Genomic DNA, 20,378 nt, shown 5'->3' on the forward strand with positions numbered 1-20,378 from the left:
CAGACTGACACTGAACTACCAATAACAACCTTGGTTAACCAACTACCCGACTCCTGGTTATATCACACAGTGGTAGACATATGGAGTTTCGCTAGGTGTTCAAGTTTACGGATTTCTTCTTGTGGCAGTCAAATAACCTACAGGGTGTTTAAAATAGCTAAATAACTGAAATAAAGAAAAACGACACATTCTTACTTTAAAGAAACACAACCAAAAATAATGCAGATGTTTCCATGGCGATTGCTGTTTAACTAATATTGCGCATTGGTGGATGATCATTTTCATTTTAAGTGCGCTTTTTAAAATCAAAATTGCATGGGAAAGGGTAAATACAAAATAAAGCACCCTTTCTACGATTGCCCAACAAAATCAAAAGCAAAAGGGGGCGTACGTTGCTGGGGGGAGACTAACTGATCAGCCATCGTGGTGGCTGCAGCTGCGACAAGTCTCAAATAGCTGAAACTTTATCCCCGCTTCGCTACCAGGCTCCCTCTGCTCTTTTGATACACATCGCGCAAAAAAAAAATTACAAATAAAAAAAAGATACTGAACGATTGCAGATTTGCGGGGGTTGCAATCGGTGCGGTGCACTTGCTTTTGCCGAGGTTGCAGCAGGCGGTAGCAGCCGGCTCGCCACTGAGCGCCTCGACCTGCCCCAGCCCGGCTCGCAGCGGCGGCCATAGTGCGAGGCGGAACCTGGACTTGTTGCAGCAGGAGAGCTGCTGAAATAGCTTCACATTTCCTCCCCGCTTTTCCGGTAAGTTGCTGCGTGTTCGGCCGCTTTGAGTGTCTTTTTTTAGTTGTTGCCAGAAAAGCAAGTGCAGCGGCGAAGCAACCTTTCAATCTCTTCCTCGTTTTGAAATGCAGGTTTTACTTAAAGTTTAGTTTCGCCTGAAGTGGCTTCACACCCCTCAGAATTCCACTCTTCTCTATTATTAAAGCCCCCGGCCCGAGGTTATTGATACCCACTTTGTTGCTCTCTCCCTTTTGTTGGCGCGCAAAAGATCCGACCTTGTTGAATAAAGTTAGATAGGTTCAGCCACATTTCTGAGTGTGCGTTGGAGAGATCAGTGAATTACACGGTCAGTGCACTTTTGGGTAAACAATTGGTCAAACATTTACCGTCGTAACTCCACTGCTGCTGGAACACACGAGATAAAAATGGGCAGAGATTAATGCCTTTGAAACTGCTTTCATTGTGGCACTGGATCATCGTTTACTTGTTGAAATCTCTTCAAAACGGATAAGAGTTGGATTTTTGCAATAATTGCATTGACTATGCGTTCAAAACTTGCTGTTCAACGTGTAGAGATGATTGCTTCTAACCGCAACAGTTTTTGGTATGGAAGAAATTAGTATCTTTGCAACAGGAATTAAATGTTCACAGGGTAACAACATTTTATCTTCAGCGGCCTTGGGTGCGGATTTTTTTTTAACGAGTGTTATGTTGCTGTTTCTGTTATAAATAAAAGGTAGCGTGTTTTGTGAATTACAGTATGGTCTAAATCTAAAAATGTGTTAGTAATCCCCAGTGATTTTGCATGTTATCGATTTTAGCCAAGGAGTTTTGTGGGCTGCTGTTAGGTGCTTTCTTCTGAATGCATGTTGAGCTTGCCATGACTACTGATAGGCAGCTTGAATGCCAGAGCAACAAAGGCTGAGGAACAGGTCACTTTTCTGCTTTCTTGGTCGCTGTTGAAATGGTTGGTTTGGGGTGGAGAGGGGGTTGGAGGTAAGATTATTAAAAGGAGAGGGGAATAAAGAAATATAAATAGGGAATGGAATCTACTATAACAACCCTGCTTTCTCTACCTGTCTAGTACATAATTTAACAACTTTTGCTTTTATCAGCAGTGCACAATCAATAGTTTGATCAAGACCAAATCTGGAGTCTCAGCTCTTTACCCCCAGTACTTCAAGTTGTGAACAGGATCTAAAAGTTACAAATCTTTGATAAGCCTGATTTCTTATTTTTTGAGTTTGCTTTACGTGCTAGAAAAAGTGTAATATTTCTAACTATTGTTTGGTATTATATGTATAAATGTTTTTGAAAAGCTTATTAAATCTGAAAGGCAATATACCTGAAATGTTATTGCCAAGAATGGTTTTGACCTGGCCTTCTGATCCATTGAAAATTTAATTGTTGTGAGAATTAAATCTAATGATGTACCCTTTAACTTGCCACTGTAAAGATTTATGTGAACTCAAGAATAAACTCAATATTCAGTAAACATAAACATTTTAAGATGCAGTGTTTGATGCTGTTAGTCACCGTAGGCTAAAATTGTGTTGAAATTGGCTATACCTTTAATTTCAGGTACTGGCAATAGCTATAACCATTCACAAATCTTCTGATGAATAAATGTATCTTATTAAGTTTAGTGGGATATAATAAACAAATAATAGAAGGAAGGCAGAGTACTGCTGTTCCAACAGACTGTGCCTTTGGCGTGATGAGATATGTCATTTGCATCTATTCCCTTGACGCATGAGGTTTTTGATCTCGACTGTGCCTTGCAGGGGGTGAGAAGGGGTGGGGGTGAATGTGGGGGGTTGTTGACTGGAGACTGCTTTTCCATTTGCAGTAAGGTACTTCATGTCTGGACTGTTTCAGTGCAATAGAACAAGTAACCGGGCTGCAGGTATGACAGAGGCATAGATAAATGGAAAACTCTTGAATCTCTTTACAGTTTTTGTATTTGCAATAGTTAGTTACTTGATTTTTCGCTACAAACGTGAAAAATAATCACATTTTAATTATCTTAAAACATTGGGAGTTAATCCCATCAGGTGAGCATTGTTGTCCGTATGTATACATTTTTCCTGATTAATTCAAACACTTGGATTGTATTATGTCACATCTTGAATTATGCTACATTTACTGTGAAAATGTTTTTGAATATACACTAAACATTTTGCTCAAAGTTTATGAAAAAAGATGATCAATATACCCATCCAAAATTCTGCTTGCCTATCATCCATCCTTATTGATTTGCATTGGGCAGAGCCTCAAAATGCCGCAGCGATCTATTTGCATCTGTCCATAGTTTTGCCTCTTATTATCTCTGCAACCCCCATCCAATCATGCATTGCCATCCCCCTCCCCAGTCCCCCTTCAGCTCTCATCTTATGCATCCTCTCCATTACCAGGGCTGTGGTTTCTGCTCTTTAGGTTCAATTTGTTGGAATTGTCTCACTGCCTTTCTGTTTCTTTCCTTTAAAATTCTCCTTTTAAAACTGCTTCTTTGACCAAGCAACTGGTCACCCTGTCAAATCAATCGTTGATATAGTATTTAATTTCTTTGTATCTCTGCAGAATGTTCTTCTCTTTAAAGCTCTCGGATAAAGGCACGTTGCTGTTATAGCAGTAGCGTAGGTCACACTTTCATATTGGAAAGCCATCTGGAAACATGTTAGTACAATTAAGTATGTGGATTAAAAGCCGGAGATGGTTTACTGTATGCACTGGTGCACTGGATTTCCTCATATTTACACTGTCCCTTGCCACTGAATTCTGCAACGGACATCATAAGATTTTTTTTATTAGTCACATGTACATCGAAACACACAGTAAAATGCATCTTTGCGTAGAATGTTCTGGGGTCAGCCCGCAAGTGTTGCCACGCTTCCGGCGCCAACACAGCATGCCCATAACTTCCTAACCAGTACGTTTTTGGAATGTGGGAGGAAACCGGAGCACCTGGAGGAAACCCACGCAGTCACGGGGAGAACGTACAAACTCTTAACAGACAGCGGCCGGAATTGAACCCTGGTTGCTGGCGCTGTAATAGCGTTATGCTAACTGCTACACTACCAGGCCTGCTTGATCCCATGTCTGCTGTGCTTCAGCTTGATGAAGATCTTAAGATTTAGTCCATTTCCTTAAGCACACCGTATATGACCTCACCCAGTGTTCAGTAGTTGCTTAGAGAGCTGATTCAGGAACACCTTGCTGTGGTAACTTGTTTCGTTTATACAAAAGTCTGGTTGTATGAAGCTGCTTGTGAAATGAGTTTTTGGAGAAGGACAATAAACTAGAATGTAGGAGGTTCATCCCATATTTTTCCTGTCAGGAGCTGAATCAACTTTGGATTGAAGTATTAATAGGTGAAAGATCTACATTTTTACGTATGATTTACATTTGATATATAGGCAATCTTAGAACTTTATTTTCAGTAGAATCTGCTACCTTAGACAGCATTTTTTAAATACTGTAATCACAGAAAAATCATATTAATTCTGTAAATCATAATATCATCCTTGATGGTACTTTTATTGGCTCAACACTGAACTAAGGAGGGAAAGATCAGCCTGATGGCCTAATATTGATTTTCTCTCTGACAGGGTCAGCCTTGTTAATGATGTCCACTAGGATCAAATGACTTGCTGATGGATGCAAGCTGAGGCACTAGAGGATGGTTGCTTGGGTAAAGAGTCAGACAGCAGCATATTTCAGCTTATCCTTTTGAAAAGGGAAAACCAGTGTGTAGGTTTAATAAATGAATTTATTTTTATAAATTACTTTTTGCACTTTTTTGATATTAGAGGATTGCATTTTTGTGGTTCATTATCTGCAGATCCAGCTAAAGGTTGTGGAATATGTATTGCTTGTTCTTTACCTTGAATAAACTATAAGTACAGGAGCAGGAGACCAATACGTTTGGAAGGAAAATGGGTGAATCAGGCAGTACTGATTATTAAAAGTCGAAGTCTAGAATTGATTTGCATGGTCTTGAATTGACCATTTATGTTGATCAAGGATATAGGATGGCAGACTGAATAAATTTCTGAAGTTGAATAGTAAAGCAAAGCCATTTTGTATGAATGGCTTCACCAATAGAATGTTGTTATATAGTACTAGATAAAAATGCTGTTTAGTGTAGACTGCTTAGCATTTCTCCCGCCCCCCCCCCCCCCCAAATACTCCTGTTAGCTTGCTCTTGCCCATTGTTTCATAGCCATTGTTGGAGTAGCACTGATGGTCTTAAGAGCACACAGACTAAAGTGAGGCACTGAACCTTGTGTGCTGAAATCAAATTGATAATTCTGAGTGTATTTTTTTTTGCCTCGCTGTATGTTCTGTGACCATTCTAAATGTACTGGCATTTATCTTGTTTGACTTCGATTTCAGCTTATGTGATCCCTCTTCATGGCAAAGTCTAGTCATCATTATAGTTGTATTTTGCTGCATTATCTCTCATGCTTGAATGTCTTTCTCATAATGCAACAAGGATTTTTGCATGGTACTTTAGGTATATTTGGGCTTGTGCTCTGCACAAAATCAGAATCTTACAGGTAAGTGCTGTACAACCCAGCATTCAGTATGTACTCTAAATTTTGCATACATTTTGAAGATTATGTGCACTGTAGCCACTGTGTACCAGTGGTGGAGGAAATGAATGCTTTGGTGGTGGGCAGAGCTCCATTAGGTGGGCTGCTTTATATTTGATAATGTTGAGATTCAATGTTGTTAGCACACTCATCCAGACAAGCAGAAAGTACTCCATCACACACCTGACTTGTGTCTTCTTAGCAGTCTTCAGGTGAGTCATTGGGGGATATCCAGCCTCTGACCTACTCTTGATGCCATGGTATTTGTGTCTGGTCCATTTGAGGTTCTGATTAATGGTGACACCAGAATGTTGATGGTGCTGTACTTGGTCATGTTAATTCCATTCAATATCAAGGGCAAGTAGCTAGACTCTAGGATATTGGAATTGGTTTATTATTGTCACGTGTACTGAGGTACAGTGAAAAACTTGTCCTGAATACGGTTCACACAGATTAATTCATTACACAGTGCATTGAGGTAGTAAAACAATAACAGAGTACAGAGTAAAGTGTCACAGTTACAGGGGAAGTGCATTGCAGGTAGACAATATGGTGCAAGGTCATAAGAAGGTAGATTTGAGGTCTAGAGTCCATCTCATCGTACAAGAGAAGCATTCAATAGTCTTATAACGGTGGGATAGAAGCTGCCCTTGAGCCTGGTGGTACGTGCTTTCAGACTTTTGTATCTTCTGCCTGATGGGAGAGGGGAGAAGAGAGAATGTCCTGAGTGGATGGGGTCTTTGATTATGCTGGCTGCTTCACTGATGCAGCAAGAAGTATAGACAGAGTCCATGGAGGGGAGGCTGGTTTCTGTGATGTGCTGAGCTGTGTCCAGAACTCTCTGCAGTTTCTTGCGGTCCCAGGCAGAGCAGCTGCCATACCAAGCTGTGATGCATCCAGATAGGTTGCTTTCTGTGGTGCATTGATAAAAGTTGGCGTGTGTCAAAGGGGACATGCCAAATTTCTTTAGCCTCCTGAGGAAGTAGTTGTGCTGGTGAGCTTTCTTGGCCGTGGTGTCTACGTGGTCGGACCAGGACAGGCTATTGGTGATGTTCACTCCTAGAAACTTGAATCTCTCAACCCTCTTGACCTCAGCATCGTTGATGTAGCATCGTTGATGTAGACAGGTGTATGTGTACCACCCCCCTTCCTGAAGTCAATGACCAGCTCTTTTGTTTTGCTGACATTGAGGGAAAAGTTGTTGTCATGACACCACATCAAGCGCTCTATCTCCTTCCTGTACTCCGACTTATTGTTATTTGATATTCGGCCTACTATGGTGGTATCATCTGCAAACTTGTAGATGGCATTAGAGCAGAATCTAGCCACGCAGTCACGAGTGTATAGGGGGCTGAGGACACAGACTTATGGGGTGTCAGTGTTGAGGATAATTGTGTCGGATGTGTTGCTGTCTATCCTTACTTACTGCAGTTTGTTGGTCAGAAAGTCAAGGATCCATTTGCAGAGGGAGGTATTGAGTTCCAGGTCTTGGAGTTCGGTGATGAGTTTGCTCGGAATCATAGTGTTGAAGGTGGAGCTGTCAATAAACAGTCTAACGTAGGTGTCTTTACTCTCCAGATGCTCCAGAGATGAGTGTAGGACCAGGGAGATGGTTAAGGTTTTCTGGGAGGGAGTTAATGTGCGTCATGACCAGCCTCTTGAAGCACTTCATGATGATGGATGTCAGAGCCACTGAGCAGTAGTCATTAAGGCACATTGGCTTGTTTTTCTTGGGTACTAGGATGATAGTGGTCTTAAAGCAGGTGGGAACCTCAGATTGAAGTAGGGAGAAGTTTATAATGTCTGCAAATACCCCTGCCAGCTGATCTGCACAGGATCTGAGGACACGGCCAGCTGCACCATCTGGGCCAGATGCATTCTGCAGGTTCACACTCTGGAAGACTGATCTTGGTGACCGAATGGTGACCGTGGGCTCAGTTTCATTGGAGGCTGTCACGGTGGGTGGTGACATACCAACCTCCTTCTATTCAAAACGGGCATAGAATGTGTTAAGTTCATTGGGAAGGGATGAGCTGTTGATAATGCTGCCCGACTTTCTTTAGTAGCCAGTTGTAGCATGTAAACCCTGCCATAACTGATGGCTGGTCTGGGACTCAATTTTGGACTGATATTTTCTCTTGGCATCTCTGAGCTTTACAGAGGTCATATCTCGATTTGTTGTAAAGGTCGGGGTCACCTGATTTGAATGCTGCAGTTCTAGACTTCAGTAGGGAGTGGATCTCCCGGTTCATCCATAGTTTCCGGTTTGGGAACATCCTGATTGTCCTCTTTGGTAGACAGTCCTCAACACACTTGCTGAAAAAGTCCATGATGGTGGTGACCTACTCATCTAGGCTGGCAGCTGAGTCTTTGAACATGGACCAGTTCACTGACTCAAAGCAGTCGCGTGGAAGCTTGCCTGGAACTTCTGTGGCACAAATGTTACCAGCCACTTTTCAGTCCATGCCTGAATGTTGTCTAGATCTTGTGCAAAGTAAACTGCTTCATTTGTCGAAGACCTGTGAATGGAATTGAATATTGTGCAATCATTAATGAAGCAGCACGATGCTTAGATCTGGGGCACTACCCTGAGGAACTTCTGTATTGATGTCTGGGGGCTGGCATCATTGGCCCTCATCAGCCACGGCTTATCTTCCTTTCTTCATCCAACCATTGGAGTGTTGTTTCCCTTAATCTGCTGACTTCAGTTTTTGCAGGGCTTCTGATGCCACATTGTTCAAATGCTGCTGTGATATTGCTGTGCCTCTGAACTCCAGCTATTTGGTCCATGGTTAGACCAGGTCTGTGATGGAGGGAGTTGAGCTGTCTTAGTTGAAGCCACATTGAGCATCAAGTTATTGGTCAGTAAGTACCACTTGATAGTATTTTTGATGGTTCCATCACTTGTTAATTTGAAATTTGACTGATTGGGTGAGTAATTTTCCAGATTGCATTTGACCTGCTTTATGTGGACAGGTTGTACTTGGATCAGGTGGATGTCAGTGTTGTAACTTTACTGTAGCTCGACTTAAGGCAGCTAGTTCTGGAGCTCAGGTCTTCAGTACCATAGCTGGGATATTGTCTGGTTTTGTAGTCATTGGCACATCCAATCCTTTTAGCCATTACCTGGTGGCAAATGACTTGAATTGAATTGGCTGAAGACTGGTTTCTGTGATGGCAGGAATCTTCAGAGAAAGCAGAGTTAGATCATCCACTCACCATTTCTGACTGGACATATTGCAAAAGTTTAGTCTTGTCTTCAGCTTTCATATGCTGGGCCCTGCCATTGATAAGGAGGGGATGTATTTGGAATCATCTTCTCCAATTTAAGAGTCTGGCACTATTCATGATAGGTGTGATAGGGCAGGGATTTGATTTGAAGTTGGGTTTGGGGATCAGTTAGATTTGTCTTTAGCGTTATGTTATTTTGTGTGTAGCATGCATGTAGTTCTGTGTTGCAACTTCATCAGCTTGGCAGTTCAAGCTGGCTACCAATCCTGGAATTCCCTTCTAAACTCATTGAATCAGCATTGATCCCCTGGCTTGACGTTAATGTTTCAGTGAGAGATACAGTATGCAGGGCCATGAGTTTAGAGATTGTAATGCTCTGCATTTTTTTTTTGCTGCTGTTGATTATCCAGAGAACCTCATGGATGCCCAGTTCTAAGCTGCTAGATCTTGAGTCTATCTCATTTACCATAATAGAAGTGCTGTATAATTCAGTGATGGGTGTTCTCTGTACTAAGATAGGACTTTGCAGAAGGTTTGTGTGGTGGTCACCCCTATCACTGATGTAATGGACAGATGTATCTGCCAAAGATAGCTTGGTGAAGAGATTAAACAAATTTATTCCGGGTGTTGGTTCATTCACCACCTGCTGCAGATCCAGTCTGGTAGCTGGGAACCAGGGCCTTGGTTACTTCACTCGCTAGTGACAGATATTGAAGAGCCTTACCCAGAGTACATTTTGTCCTTATGCTATTTTAAATGCTTCAAGTGTTTTTTTTGTCGTGGAGGAGAAGTAATCTCTTTACTGAGCGAGTTTGGTTGGTATCAATCAGGAGATTTCCTTGTCCTTGACTAACCCATTGCTTTGAGACTACTTAGGGTCTGGAGTCAATGTTGAGGAATTCTGAGCCACTCTCTCTTGCCTGTGTATCACTCTACTGCCAGCTCTGTTGTGTCTGTTCTGGTGAGACAGGATGTAGTCAGGGATTGTGACAGAGGAGTCTGGCACATTGTCTTCAATCTTTGATTCTGTGAAGGGGACTTTAATCAGACTGTTGTTTCACTAATCCATGGGATGATACTCCCAATTTCATCACTAGCCCCCAGATGTGAGGAAACTGTGGAAGGTCGACTGAGTCGGGAGTGACTTTCTGTACAGTATGTCTGTTGTAATTCTTTTTCTGTTTTAACATGATAGCTGTAAGGTTAAAGTCAAGTTTATTGTCATATGCACAAGTACATGTATATGTACAAGTACATAAATGATGGCTCAAGACATCATTCCAGAGGACACTTACGAATTATAGAAAATTTGTGACAGAGAAAGAGGCCATTCGGCCCTTTGTGTCTGTGCCAGTTTAAAAAAAGAGCTACCCAGCCTAATCCTACCTTCCAGTACTCGGCCCATAGTCCTGCAGGTGGCACCTTTTCATGGACACATCCAAGTCCTTTTTAAATTTGATGAGAGCTTCTGCTTCACCACCCTTTTCAGGCAGTGAATTCCATATCTTTACGCTCTCTGGTTTCCTCGCCTTCCCTCCAATTCTTCAACCAAATACTTTAAATCTATTGCTCCCTAGTTTTTGACCCCTCTACTAAGGTAAGTTGGTTCTTTCTACTTATTGTATCTATACTTGTAGTTTTATACGCCTCAAGTCAGCTTCCTGTGTTCCAAAAAAATCAATGCCAGCCTATCCAAATGTACCTCATAGCTACAATTTTCCAGTCTGAGCCATGTCCTTCTAACCATCTGCACCTTCCCCAGAGCAATCACATCTTTTTTATGATGTGCTCAGAACTGTACTTGAGCTGTGTTACCTACATTCTAGTATAGTCTTCCTGGTCTTGTATCTACACCTCGGCTAATAAAGGAAAGGATCCTGTATACCTTTTTGATCATTCTATTTCCCTGTCTAGCTGCCATTTTAAGGACCGGATAATTTACTCTCCAAGGTTCCTTTTTTCCTCTGTGTCACTCAATTTCTTGCTCTTCTATTTATCACTTTCTGCCCAACAGACCAGACATTTTGTACCTTCCTGTAGACTTACACTTGCCTCTTCTTCACGTATTAATCAGGTGGCCAGTCTTTGTATCATTTGTAAACTTCAACCTTGTTGTGGTGAGTTTAGAGTCACGTATTTGCAGATTTCCTCCCCTGAATGGGCATTAGTCCTGCTGATACAATGTGGTTTCATTAAACTATTAACCTTGATGTTATCAAAATGTCTAACAGGAACCCGAAAAGCTTATTTTAGGGCAGCATGGTGGAGCAGATGTAAGCTGACAAACACCTTGTTTGAACCTGGCCTCTAGTGTTGAATGTGTGGTGTTTGTACGTCATTGCAGTGAATTGGGGCAGTGGGACTGAGAGCTGGCATAGACTTGATGGGCTGAATGGCCACGTCTTTTGTGAGGGAGGAAAAAAAGATGAGACCTTGTCCTTCATTCTGTCTGTTTTAATAATTAAATTTAGTGTTGCCACTTTATTCCCTGTGCCACATTCTATAGCGTTGTACTTATCCGCGTTAAGTAGCACTCTTCTTCCCCTTGTCCCCGACCGCATCAATTCAAGTTGTTCAATTCTGCCAGATCCATTTAGTTCTTGACAAGCCTGCTTGGCCCTACTTAGACCACAGTCGACTGAATGTGGGGCCAGTGGTATCGAAGCATCATCATTGCACAATAATTGAGTGGGTAGTGGCAATAGCTTGGGAGGAGGGTCAGTAGTTTCCTGGATTGGATCGGATCCTTGTCATTGGTACAATGTGAATGCTGGTCCATTGCTAACCAAAGGAAGTTGAGACTGGCGCCTGAGCTACTATGCCCTTCTGAGCCGAGAACTGTAAATTACCCTTGGTGTAGGTGAGTGGGAAAGAAGAACCAAAGGGGTCTTGATGGGCATGTGAGGGGGAGTAACAACGGGTTATTTTCTCCAGAGGATTGAGGTTATGTAAATCAATTCCACTATTAGTGGCTGAGGCATGGATCCTGGGGTGTCAAAGATTAAATTGGATAACTAGTTGAAGAGATGTAGCCTCGGGGTGGATAAATGTGCTTGGACGCATTAGTTCATGTGGAGGCAAAACACGTGAACTTGCTGGGCAAATGGCCTACTTCTGTCTGTTGATGAGGGGTTAGTATAAATTTCTTTATTCTATGTTCTTGTGACACATTGCATACTTTGCCATGAGGATAATCGAGGCATATATTTGAGGGGAAAATGGATAAATATATTAAGGAAAGCAAGATCTGTGAGAAGCAACTGAAGCAGTTGAATTAGTTTTGGATTGGTTCGGCATTGAAGGCTATAAGATGGTCTAAGTGATCTCCCAATTGATTCTTATGGCCATGGTTGTGATTGAAGTTAGCTATGGCTCTGTTCGTGTTTGAACAGCCAATATATGTCTGTCAAGGGCTCAAAGAATGGTCAGATATGGGAGAGGCAGCAGTATCGATATCTTCTAATATTAATCAGCATACTTGGTGCAGGAAGGAGAAAACAGTGAGAACATTAGAAAATGCTGCAAATAATAGACTGAGATATTGTCCAAGATATTTGATAGTATGCAATGCATTTGTTTGTGCAGTGTTTGCAGGTCTTGCAAAATAGGTTCACAGTGAAATATGTTTAGAAATATTTCATTTATCATTTTAGAATCAAACTGGTACAAAATTTACCAATAGAAAAATTCTTACAAGATGTTGATCAATAATGTGATTCCAAACCTCTATTTAATAATGACTTGCAGGCAGAGCTCAAGTTGATTAAATTAGCCCCTGGTAGATCAGAATTATCTTCCTAGCCACCAGTTAAATGTAATAACACAATGCCAAATTCTGTTTTTCTTTTTTTCCAAATTTGTAATGGGAGGAAATTTAGTGACCTAATCCAGGTGTGGAAAAAAGGGCAAGAGGTCAAGTTTGAAAATTGGTGTAGTACTCCCTGCAAACTACTGATAAACAGCTTTCATTTTGTTTTTTTTCATGTGTTATAAACACTGAATGTATTTATAAGTAATACATTTCACATGTCTGTTCACTCAGCAAATCTGGCATTGTGGATGAGAGGATTTTTAAAAAAAATAAAAGTGGAACGAATTGTCAAGTTTTTTTTATATATAGGTGCAAGTTACTTAACTGAGGCACGTGAAGGTTTTGCATTTGAAAGGTGAACTAATAATTTATCCAAATTTGGAGTAATTCCAAGTAGATGTTTTTTTTTGTGGAAAAGCATATAGTTCTTGGTTTTGCAGTTACTAAATCACCTTTTGTACATTTAACTTCTGTATGTCTTTGAACACTTGTACATTTTTGCTAAGTTTATTCAAACAATACTAGGGTTTGACAGAATTATGCTACTGTTGACGTTTAATGTTGTTGTGCTCTGTCAAACATATATCCTTTTGATTTTTAGTCATCTTTACTTGACCATTGGAAGTTTTTAGACTATTGCAACATTTTCTGCCGAACTTTCCAGTATGTTCTGGATTGGATATGGTCGAAGAGCATGTTAGTTGAGTGTATTAATGCAGTATTTTGCACCTTGTAAGTTATTATGAATTTTGTTTTGTTTACCTCGTTTTTGTAATTTCTTCATTGCTACTTCAAATACAGAATCATTTAGTTATTATGGGATTAATAAAGCCCTGCACATAAGAAAGAAACTTACATGCAAAAGATGTTTATTTGTAATGAAATAACTCTATATTTTGAAACAAAATGAATATTCTTTGTGACATGAAATCTTTACTACTGTTGTTTAAAACTCTGAATGAAACAAGTTTTCTGTGGAACTTTGTAATGCATGTCTTCAGGGTTTTGAGGAGGATTCTCACAATGCAAATTGTGTCTTGTGGGAACTTTGTGGCGGTCCATTAAATGTTTTTGAATAGAGGCCACATTCCACTTCAGAGCTTGTGCAGCTATATAGAGTCAGGTGATTTAAATTTTTGTTCTGAATGTTTCTTGCTTAACAGCAAATCCTGCTCCTGGCCCGGACAGAGAAAAATGTCAATCTTGACTACTGCATAGTGCTTAAAAAGAATGTTGTCCTTGTTCTGTGCATGAACAGACTGTGGTAATGTGCCTGGAAAATTTGTTTCACATGTCAAATCATTGGCACTAATAGTCTCTAGAAAACATTGCAGTACTGAATGGTGCTTCATTTGTTTTATATTATCTTCTCCTTTCCTAAAGTCTCCTTGCAGCTATTGTGCTGGAGATCTGGTCAAAGTCTTCATCCATGATGTACATCAGGTGACAGCCTATTATTTTATTGGGAAGCTTGTGACCTCTAGTTGACTTCAACAGCATGGTTGAGTTTGAGACAGGATTTAGTATTGTGGCTTCCATCTTAATATTCTATTACTGTATGATTTTATGATTTTGAAATTGTGAATTTCTTCATTTAATATCATGAAGCATACTCTAATTTGCTTGTGTAATATGATTTAGCTTTAATATGGATATTGCAGGATAAAAATGCTTTTGTGTCCCAAAAGCTGGGTGAATTTGCTTTTCATCAGAGGTTATAGAAATGCCCAGCATTACCAACTTGTTTAACCTGAAATAGATGCAGTGTAGTACTCTTTCCCGTCTGTTAACAATTTGCTTTATTCCTAACCTTAAAAAGCACATTCTATGACTTCATTGTAACGTTTCCCACACAAGTTGTCATTGTGGCTTTCAAGACGTAGTGCCAATTTGGGACAATGTTACACAGTGGGCTTGTGTCCAATAGGAACTCGGTTGAAGCCATCCAAGCTCATTTCACATGCATTTGATAAGGAGAGTAACGTTTGTATAGCACCATTCTTGGCTACAATTCAAGCCTGGATTCCGGAAACGTTTCAGAGAATGGGGCAGAAGAAGGTGGTGAGAAAAAAGTAGGAGGAACCTCAATCCAGTACTTTAACATCCTGAAAAGGGTGTATTTATATTATGTTTTCTTTTTTTATTCATTTTCTGTTATCTGGGCTTTGCTAGCAAGGCCAGCCTTTATTGCCCATCCCTAATTACCTTTAACTGTTGCAGTCTTTCTAGTGAAGGCACTCCCACAGTGCTGTTGGGAAGGGAATTTTGGGATTTAGACTCTCAACATATTTTCAGATCAGCTGGTGAGCACTTCTTATATCAGTTCTTAATGGCCAACCCTTTATTTTGAGACTTTTAACAATGCAGGAAGAGACCATTTGGCCCATTGGGTTTACACAGTTTCCAATGGTGCAATCCTATTGGACTCACTCCCCTTCATTATTTAAATCCCAGTACTCCTGCAACTTGCTCTCTCTCACACTTGCTGATCAATTCCCCTTTGAATCTTTTTGCCATTCTTCTGCACTAAAGGGATAATTTACATTAGCCAGTCATTGCACCAACACGTCTTTGGGTTGTGGGATGAAACTGGAGTACCTGGAGGAAACCTGCAGAGAGAATCTGCAGACTCTGCCCAGAAAGTATGAGGTCAGGATTAAAATGGGTGTCCTGGAGGTGTGAGGTGGCAGCACACACTGTTGCACCACCATGTCACTGTGTTGTCCTAAACACCCCAACCAGCCCTGCATCCACCTTGTCAAGTTCCATGAAAATTTTGTATGTTTCAATGAGGTTGCCCCATTCTTCTAAACTCCAGGGAATACAGGCTCATCTGTTTAAGATAAGATATCTTCATTAATCACATGTACATCGAAACACAGTGAAATGCACCTTTTGCGTAGAGTGTTCTGGGGGTGGCCCGCAAGTGTTGCCACGCTTCCAGCGCCAACATAGCATGCCCACAACTTCCTAACCTGTATGTCTTTGGAATGTGGGAGGAAACCGGAGCACCTGGATGAAACCCACGCAGGCACGGGGAGAATGTAAAACCTCCTTACAGGCAGCGGACAGAATTGAACCCGGGTTGCTGGCGGTGTAATAACATTACACTAACTGCTACACTAGGAATTTGAACTTGAACTGAATTTGAGCTGCCAGATCCCTTCTCAGTCTATCCCATTTGGCACGGTTGCACTATGTAATGTTGGGTGTCCTTGGTGTGAAGGTGATATCCACAAGGACTCTGCAGTCATCACTTCTGCAAGTGCTGTCAAAGACAGATGCATTTGTCATGGTAGATTAGTGAGGGTGAGGTCAAGTGGTTTTATTTTTAATGTTGTTTTACAAGCAACCTGCATTTGCCCACATCCCACTCTGTGTTGTTCAGGGCAAGGTCAGTGGTGCTATTCTTGCTGGACATTGGAAGTCCCCCACCCAGAGGGCATTCTGCCTCCAATGCTTCCATTTGTTGTTTGACATGGAGGAGCACTGATTCATCAGCTGAGGGTGGATGGTAATCAAGAGGCGGTTTCCTTACCCACATTGACATTCAATGAGATTTCTTGTGTCCATAGTCCATGTCAAAGGCTCCCAGGGCTGTTACTTCCTGCTTGAGCACTGCTGTGCCGCTCCTCCTGATGGGAATGCCCTGTCGGTGGTACAGGTTGTACTCGAGGATTGCAGTGGAGGAATCAGTAAAGTATGAATCTGTGGGGATGGTTATCCTGCTCTTTCTTGGTCTGTGGGACAGCTCTCTCAGTTCAGCTACCAGACCCCAGATGTTTATGAGGATGACTCTATGCTATCAATTGTGCTAAACACCATTTTGCTACATCTGAATTTGGTTCCTCGATAGGTTCTGAATGATCAAGCTGGTTTAATCCTTCTCCGCTTAAATATACTGGTAATGCTACAATTGAGTGGCTTGTTCAGCTATTTCGGATAGAATATGAAGAGTCAACCACGGTACTGGGTTTGTAGACAAGTGTAGATCTGGCGGATTTTTCCTCTGAAGGGAATTGATAACCAGGTGAGGTTGTATGACATTTCTGTATCTTCTGGTGATTTTCATTACTAATGACTCTCTAAAATTGCAGATTATTAACTGAATTCAAATTCCATAGCTGTCATGATGCAATCTGAACTTCGCTCTCCAGCTTGTTAGTCCATATCTCTAGATTATTTGTCTGTTAATTTAACCACTGTGCCAAACACCTTGGTTAACCATGGTTTCTATTTATTACTGCTAATGTCTTACATGGAGATGGGGGGTGGGGTGTGGAAATAACCCTACAGAATTGTGGCTGCTTGCTTAGCCTTGGCAATCCTTGTAACATATTAAAGTTGTTGTAATTCATATTTGTGTTGGTGGAAGGGGCAAAGTAAATATTATCTGATTTTAAATAACTAAGTATAACATATTTAAATTTAATTCATGTAATTTGTTTTTGTTTTGGGTTACTTTGGACTGTGTGTTTCCTCACAATGAAAATCTTGAGTATCATTCTTACTGCTTTGCATATTCCAGTTGTGACTTGTAATATTTTCTTATCTGGAACCCGATGGTTTCACTAGGCAGTAGAGAAGTAGCTGCTGAAGATGCAGAAGAGTGATGCGGTATAAATCTGTGCTCAAATTTTTCCCTCCTTGGGGGTTTTCAGATTTTTTTGAAAGCAAGAAAGGCCTCTCTTCATTTAAGATATGTTTGGCTTTACCCTAATAAACTTCAGGAAAATAATGAGAACAAAAAATCCAATTCTAGTTTTGAAAATCAAATTATTTAATTTAATGTACTGCTTTAAGTTGAATGTGAATAAACAGTGAATTTTAGCAAGCTGAATTTTATTAATTGGACATGAGTCCTTTGATTTTTGCAACTTGCACTTACTGCTTAAATGGAAAGAAAATAAAGTGAATGGAAGGTGAAAGTGACCCAAGAGAGATCTTTCAATGCAGGCTTATCAGACTATTATCAATTTTCATCCAATATTGATCTATATGATCATGTGGTGATAATTGTTTTAATACTGGAATTGTTTCCATATGTAAGCAGAGACCCTAAAATATAAAAATTTATGCAAAAGCTAAAGTTTTCCAATCTTTTGATGTACTTTGAATAGAGTTTGAGAATAAATTGTGTTATCTTTTTGAGCTCTATCCTTTTGGTAGAATTTGTAATAAAATGTTGCTGTATATTTGGGTACAATAACTGTGGTGTGGTGGAGGGTGGGATGGGGGGAATATCCATATTAGTAGATAGTCTGGCTTTTGGTGCTTGATGTACTTAAGTTGTTCGAGCATTGCATATTGAAATAGAAAATTTCAAATAGTGTGTCTGGCATTCACCATACTTAGCTATGTATCATGTCAAATGAAAAGCAATGTTTAATTACGATGAGATCACTGAATAGTGTACTTTGCTAAGCAGAAGTCTTTTGTGTGCCCGTAGCATGGACTGAATGCCCTCCCTCTGTGCTGTAACCTTTCTCTCTAGTAGTAGATCTTGGGCATATTTAATTTCAAGGATGTATAATGGAACTGAGTTAGTCCTTTGCCAAAATAAGAAAAGTGTGGAAAAGTTATTGAGTAAAGTTGATCTGACATCCAAGATAGTACAAAAATCTTGTTGGATATTCTTTGAACCTAGGGAGTTTTAGATTGAGCTAAGTAAAATTGGTCTTGAAAGCACAGGACTTTTTTTTCTCTTCAATGCCTCAAAGAAAAAGACTGTCAGTCACATCCACCTATTTATTAATAGACTCATTTCTGTATTTTGGTAAACTAATCCCAGATTGTTTTCACAAATATTGAGGTCATCTTTTCTGTGATTCTGGTGAATTGTTCCAAGGTTAAGTGTGATCAAGTGCAAGCCAAATATTTCTTAACGAAGAAAAGGTATGTGGTCCAATGTTGGAATTTCATGGATCCTAGTTAATCATTGCAACACTGCATTAGTTTTTTACTTGGAATTGCTGGAATTTATCTTCAGGCTCTTTTTTCTTCGGGGGGGTGGGGGGGTGACCCATGAACATTCCTATGATATCTTAGCTCTTGAGTTTTGGCTTTTGTCTTTCCAGAATAAAATCCTTGAAGTGTGCATTCTACATGTGGCAGTATAGTATGTTTTTCTTTTACATGGAGACTCTTGGTGCATGAATTAGATTGTGAAGTACTTAGGAAAAGTGAGGCTAGATGTTAACCAGTACACTACAGTAGTGTAGCAGTTAGTGTAACACTATTACAGTGCCAGTGATCGGGGTTCAATTCCCGCGACAAGGAGTTTGTACGTTGTCCCCTTGACTGCGTGGGTTTCCTCCGGGTGCCCTGGTTTCCTCCTACATTCCGAAGATGTACGGGTTAGTAGGTTAACCAGGGTGTAATCGGGTCGTGTAGACACGTTGGGCCGGAAGTTCCTGTTCCCGTGCTGTATAAATAAAATTTAAAATATTTGCAATCAAGTCTTAGAGCAAAGATTTTTAACTTAGTCCACTTCTGTATAATTGAAAACAATTTAATTCAAGAAAATGAGTGGGCAAGTGGTGTTTAATCTTAAATCTGCTATTGCTGGAGGATAGGGAAGGGAAAATGTTTACTTCATAATATGCTTAGTGCTTTGACTTGTTTTATCAAAATCATATTTTACACTTCGCACTGTTTTGATATGCTTCAATCATTAACGTAGAGCTAAGTAATTTCTTGGTTTTACATTTGACAATGGCAGTAAAAGAGAGGGTTTTATTGTGTATCATATAGTAGAAGTGGTTTGTAAATAGCTTAAATTCACAGCATTCAAGTCATTTTGCTTAATTGCAGTGAAGGGGCTGCAAATAGCAATGTCTATGAAAGCATCCTGAATTACTGACAGCAGCATGTGGAAATCCTGAAGTTGCTATCAGTTTAACAAATAAATGATGATGAACCACTGTAATTTTGTCGTAATTACTGCTAAAAATGTTGCCCAAAGAGTTTGAACTTCAAATTGGCTGATTAGCTTCAGATTTGTTTTTATTGAAGATTAAAATAGTTTGCGAGGAGTAGTTGATCTGCTTGGAAGGGGAACTGAACTCCTGGATATGAAGAGCATTCGGACCTCTATAACTTAATTTTAAATTGCAGCCCCAGTTGTTCTGTAGGTGGACGTGACACCCACTTTGGGTGTAGGATAGTCCAACAAAAAGCAATGTTAAGCAACAAGGCCACTTTTTACTCCTTTTAATTAAAATTTAATTCCAGCAAAGCAAACGAGCTAGTGGAGAGGGTGCAGAGGAGATTTACCAGGATGCTGCCTGGATTAGGGAGTATGGATTATGAGGAGAAACTAAAGGAGCTAGGGCTTTACACATTGGAGAGAAGGAGGATGAGGGGAGACTTGATAGAGGTATACAAGATATTAAGAGGAATAGACAGAGTGGACGGCCAGTGCCTCTTTCCCAGGGCACCAATGCTCAAAACAAGAAGATATGGCTTTAAAGTAATGGGTGGGAAGTTCAAGTGAGATGTCAGAGGGAGGTTTTTCATCCAGAGAGTGGTTGGTGCATGGAATGCGCTGCCTGGGGTGGTAGTGGAGGCTGATACGTTGGTCAAGTTCAAGAGATCGTTAGATAAGCATATGGAGGAATTTAAGATAGAGGGATATGTGGGAGGAAGGGGTTAGATAGTCTTAGGTGTGGTTTGAAGGGTGGCACAACATGGTGGGCCGAAGGGCCTGTATTGTGCTGTATTGTTCTATGGTTCATTGCAGGTCATTGAGGTAAATCTGCTTGTAGTGTTCGACTGTGTTCATTAGAAGTAATTGACTAATGCCATGTGTTACCTCCGTCCTTCAAATGATATAAAAGAATCTCCTGCATCTACCTGAAAAAGCAATGATTTGCTTAGTTCAATGTTTAATCCAAAAGTGGCTACTCTGGTATTGCAGCACCCTAATCTATACTACCTCACCCATAGATTAGGTGCTCAAATTCAGGAATCGACTTTGAGCCCACAACCTCTTAACTGACTAAAA

The 20,378-nt window shown here is 40.5% G+C and overlaps 1 protein-coding gene across 5 annotated transcripts in view; it reads left to right on the top strand.

The window, feature by feature from the left end:
• Positions 1-442: 442 nt before the first annotated feature.
• sema4d (sema domain, immunoglobulin domain (Ig), transmembrane domain (TM) and short cytoplasmic domain, (semaphorin) 4D) overlaps positions 443-20,378 on the top strand; it is a 145,306-nt gene continuing 125,370 nt past the window's right edge. For 2 of the 5 annotated variants that reach the window (XM_052019966.1, XM_052019965.1), the window contains exon 1: positions 443-757. The gene's annotated coding sequence lies outside the window, so the exon portion shown is untranslated. Of the gene's footprint in view, positions 758-1,102; positions 1,473-20,378 lie in introns of those variants that run through there. The other 3 variants (XM_052019962.1, XM_052019960.1, XM_052019959.1) reach the window with 3 other exon arrangements.

The sequence above is a fragment of the Pristis pectinata genome, chromosome 7 (assembly GCF_009764475.1).
Source record: "Pristis pectinata isolate sPriPec2 chromosome 7, sPriPec2.1.pri, whole genome shotgun sequence".
NCBI lineage: Eukaryota > Metazoa > Chordata > Chondrichthyes > Rhinopristiformes > Pristidae > Pristis > Pristis pectinata.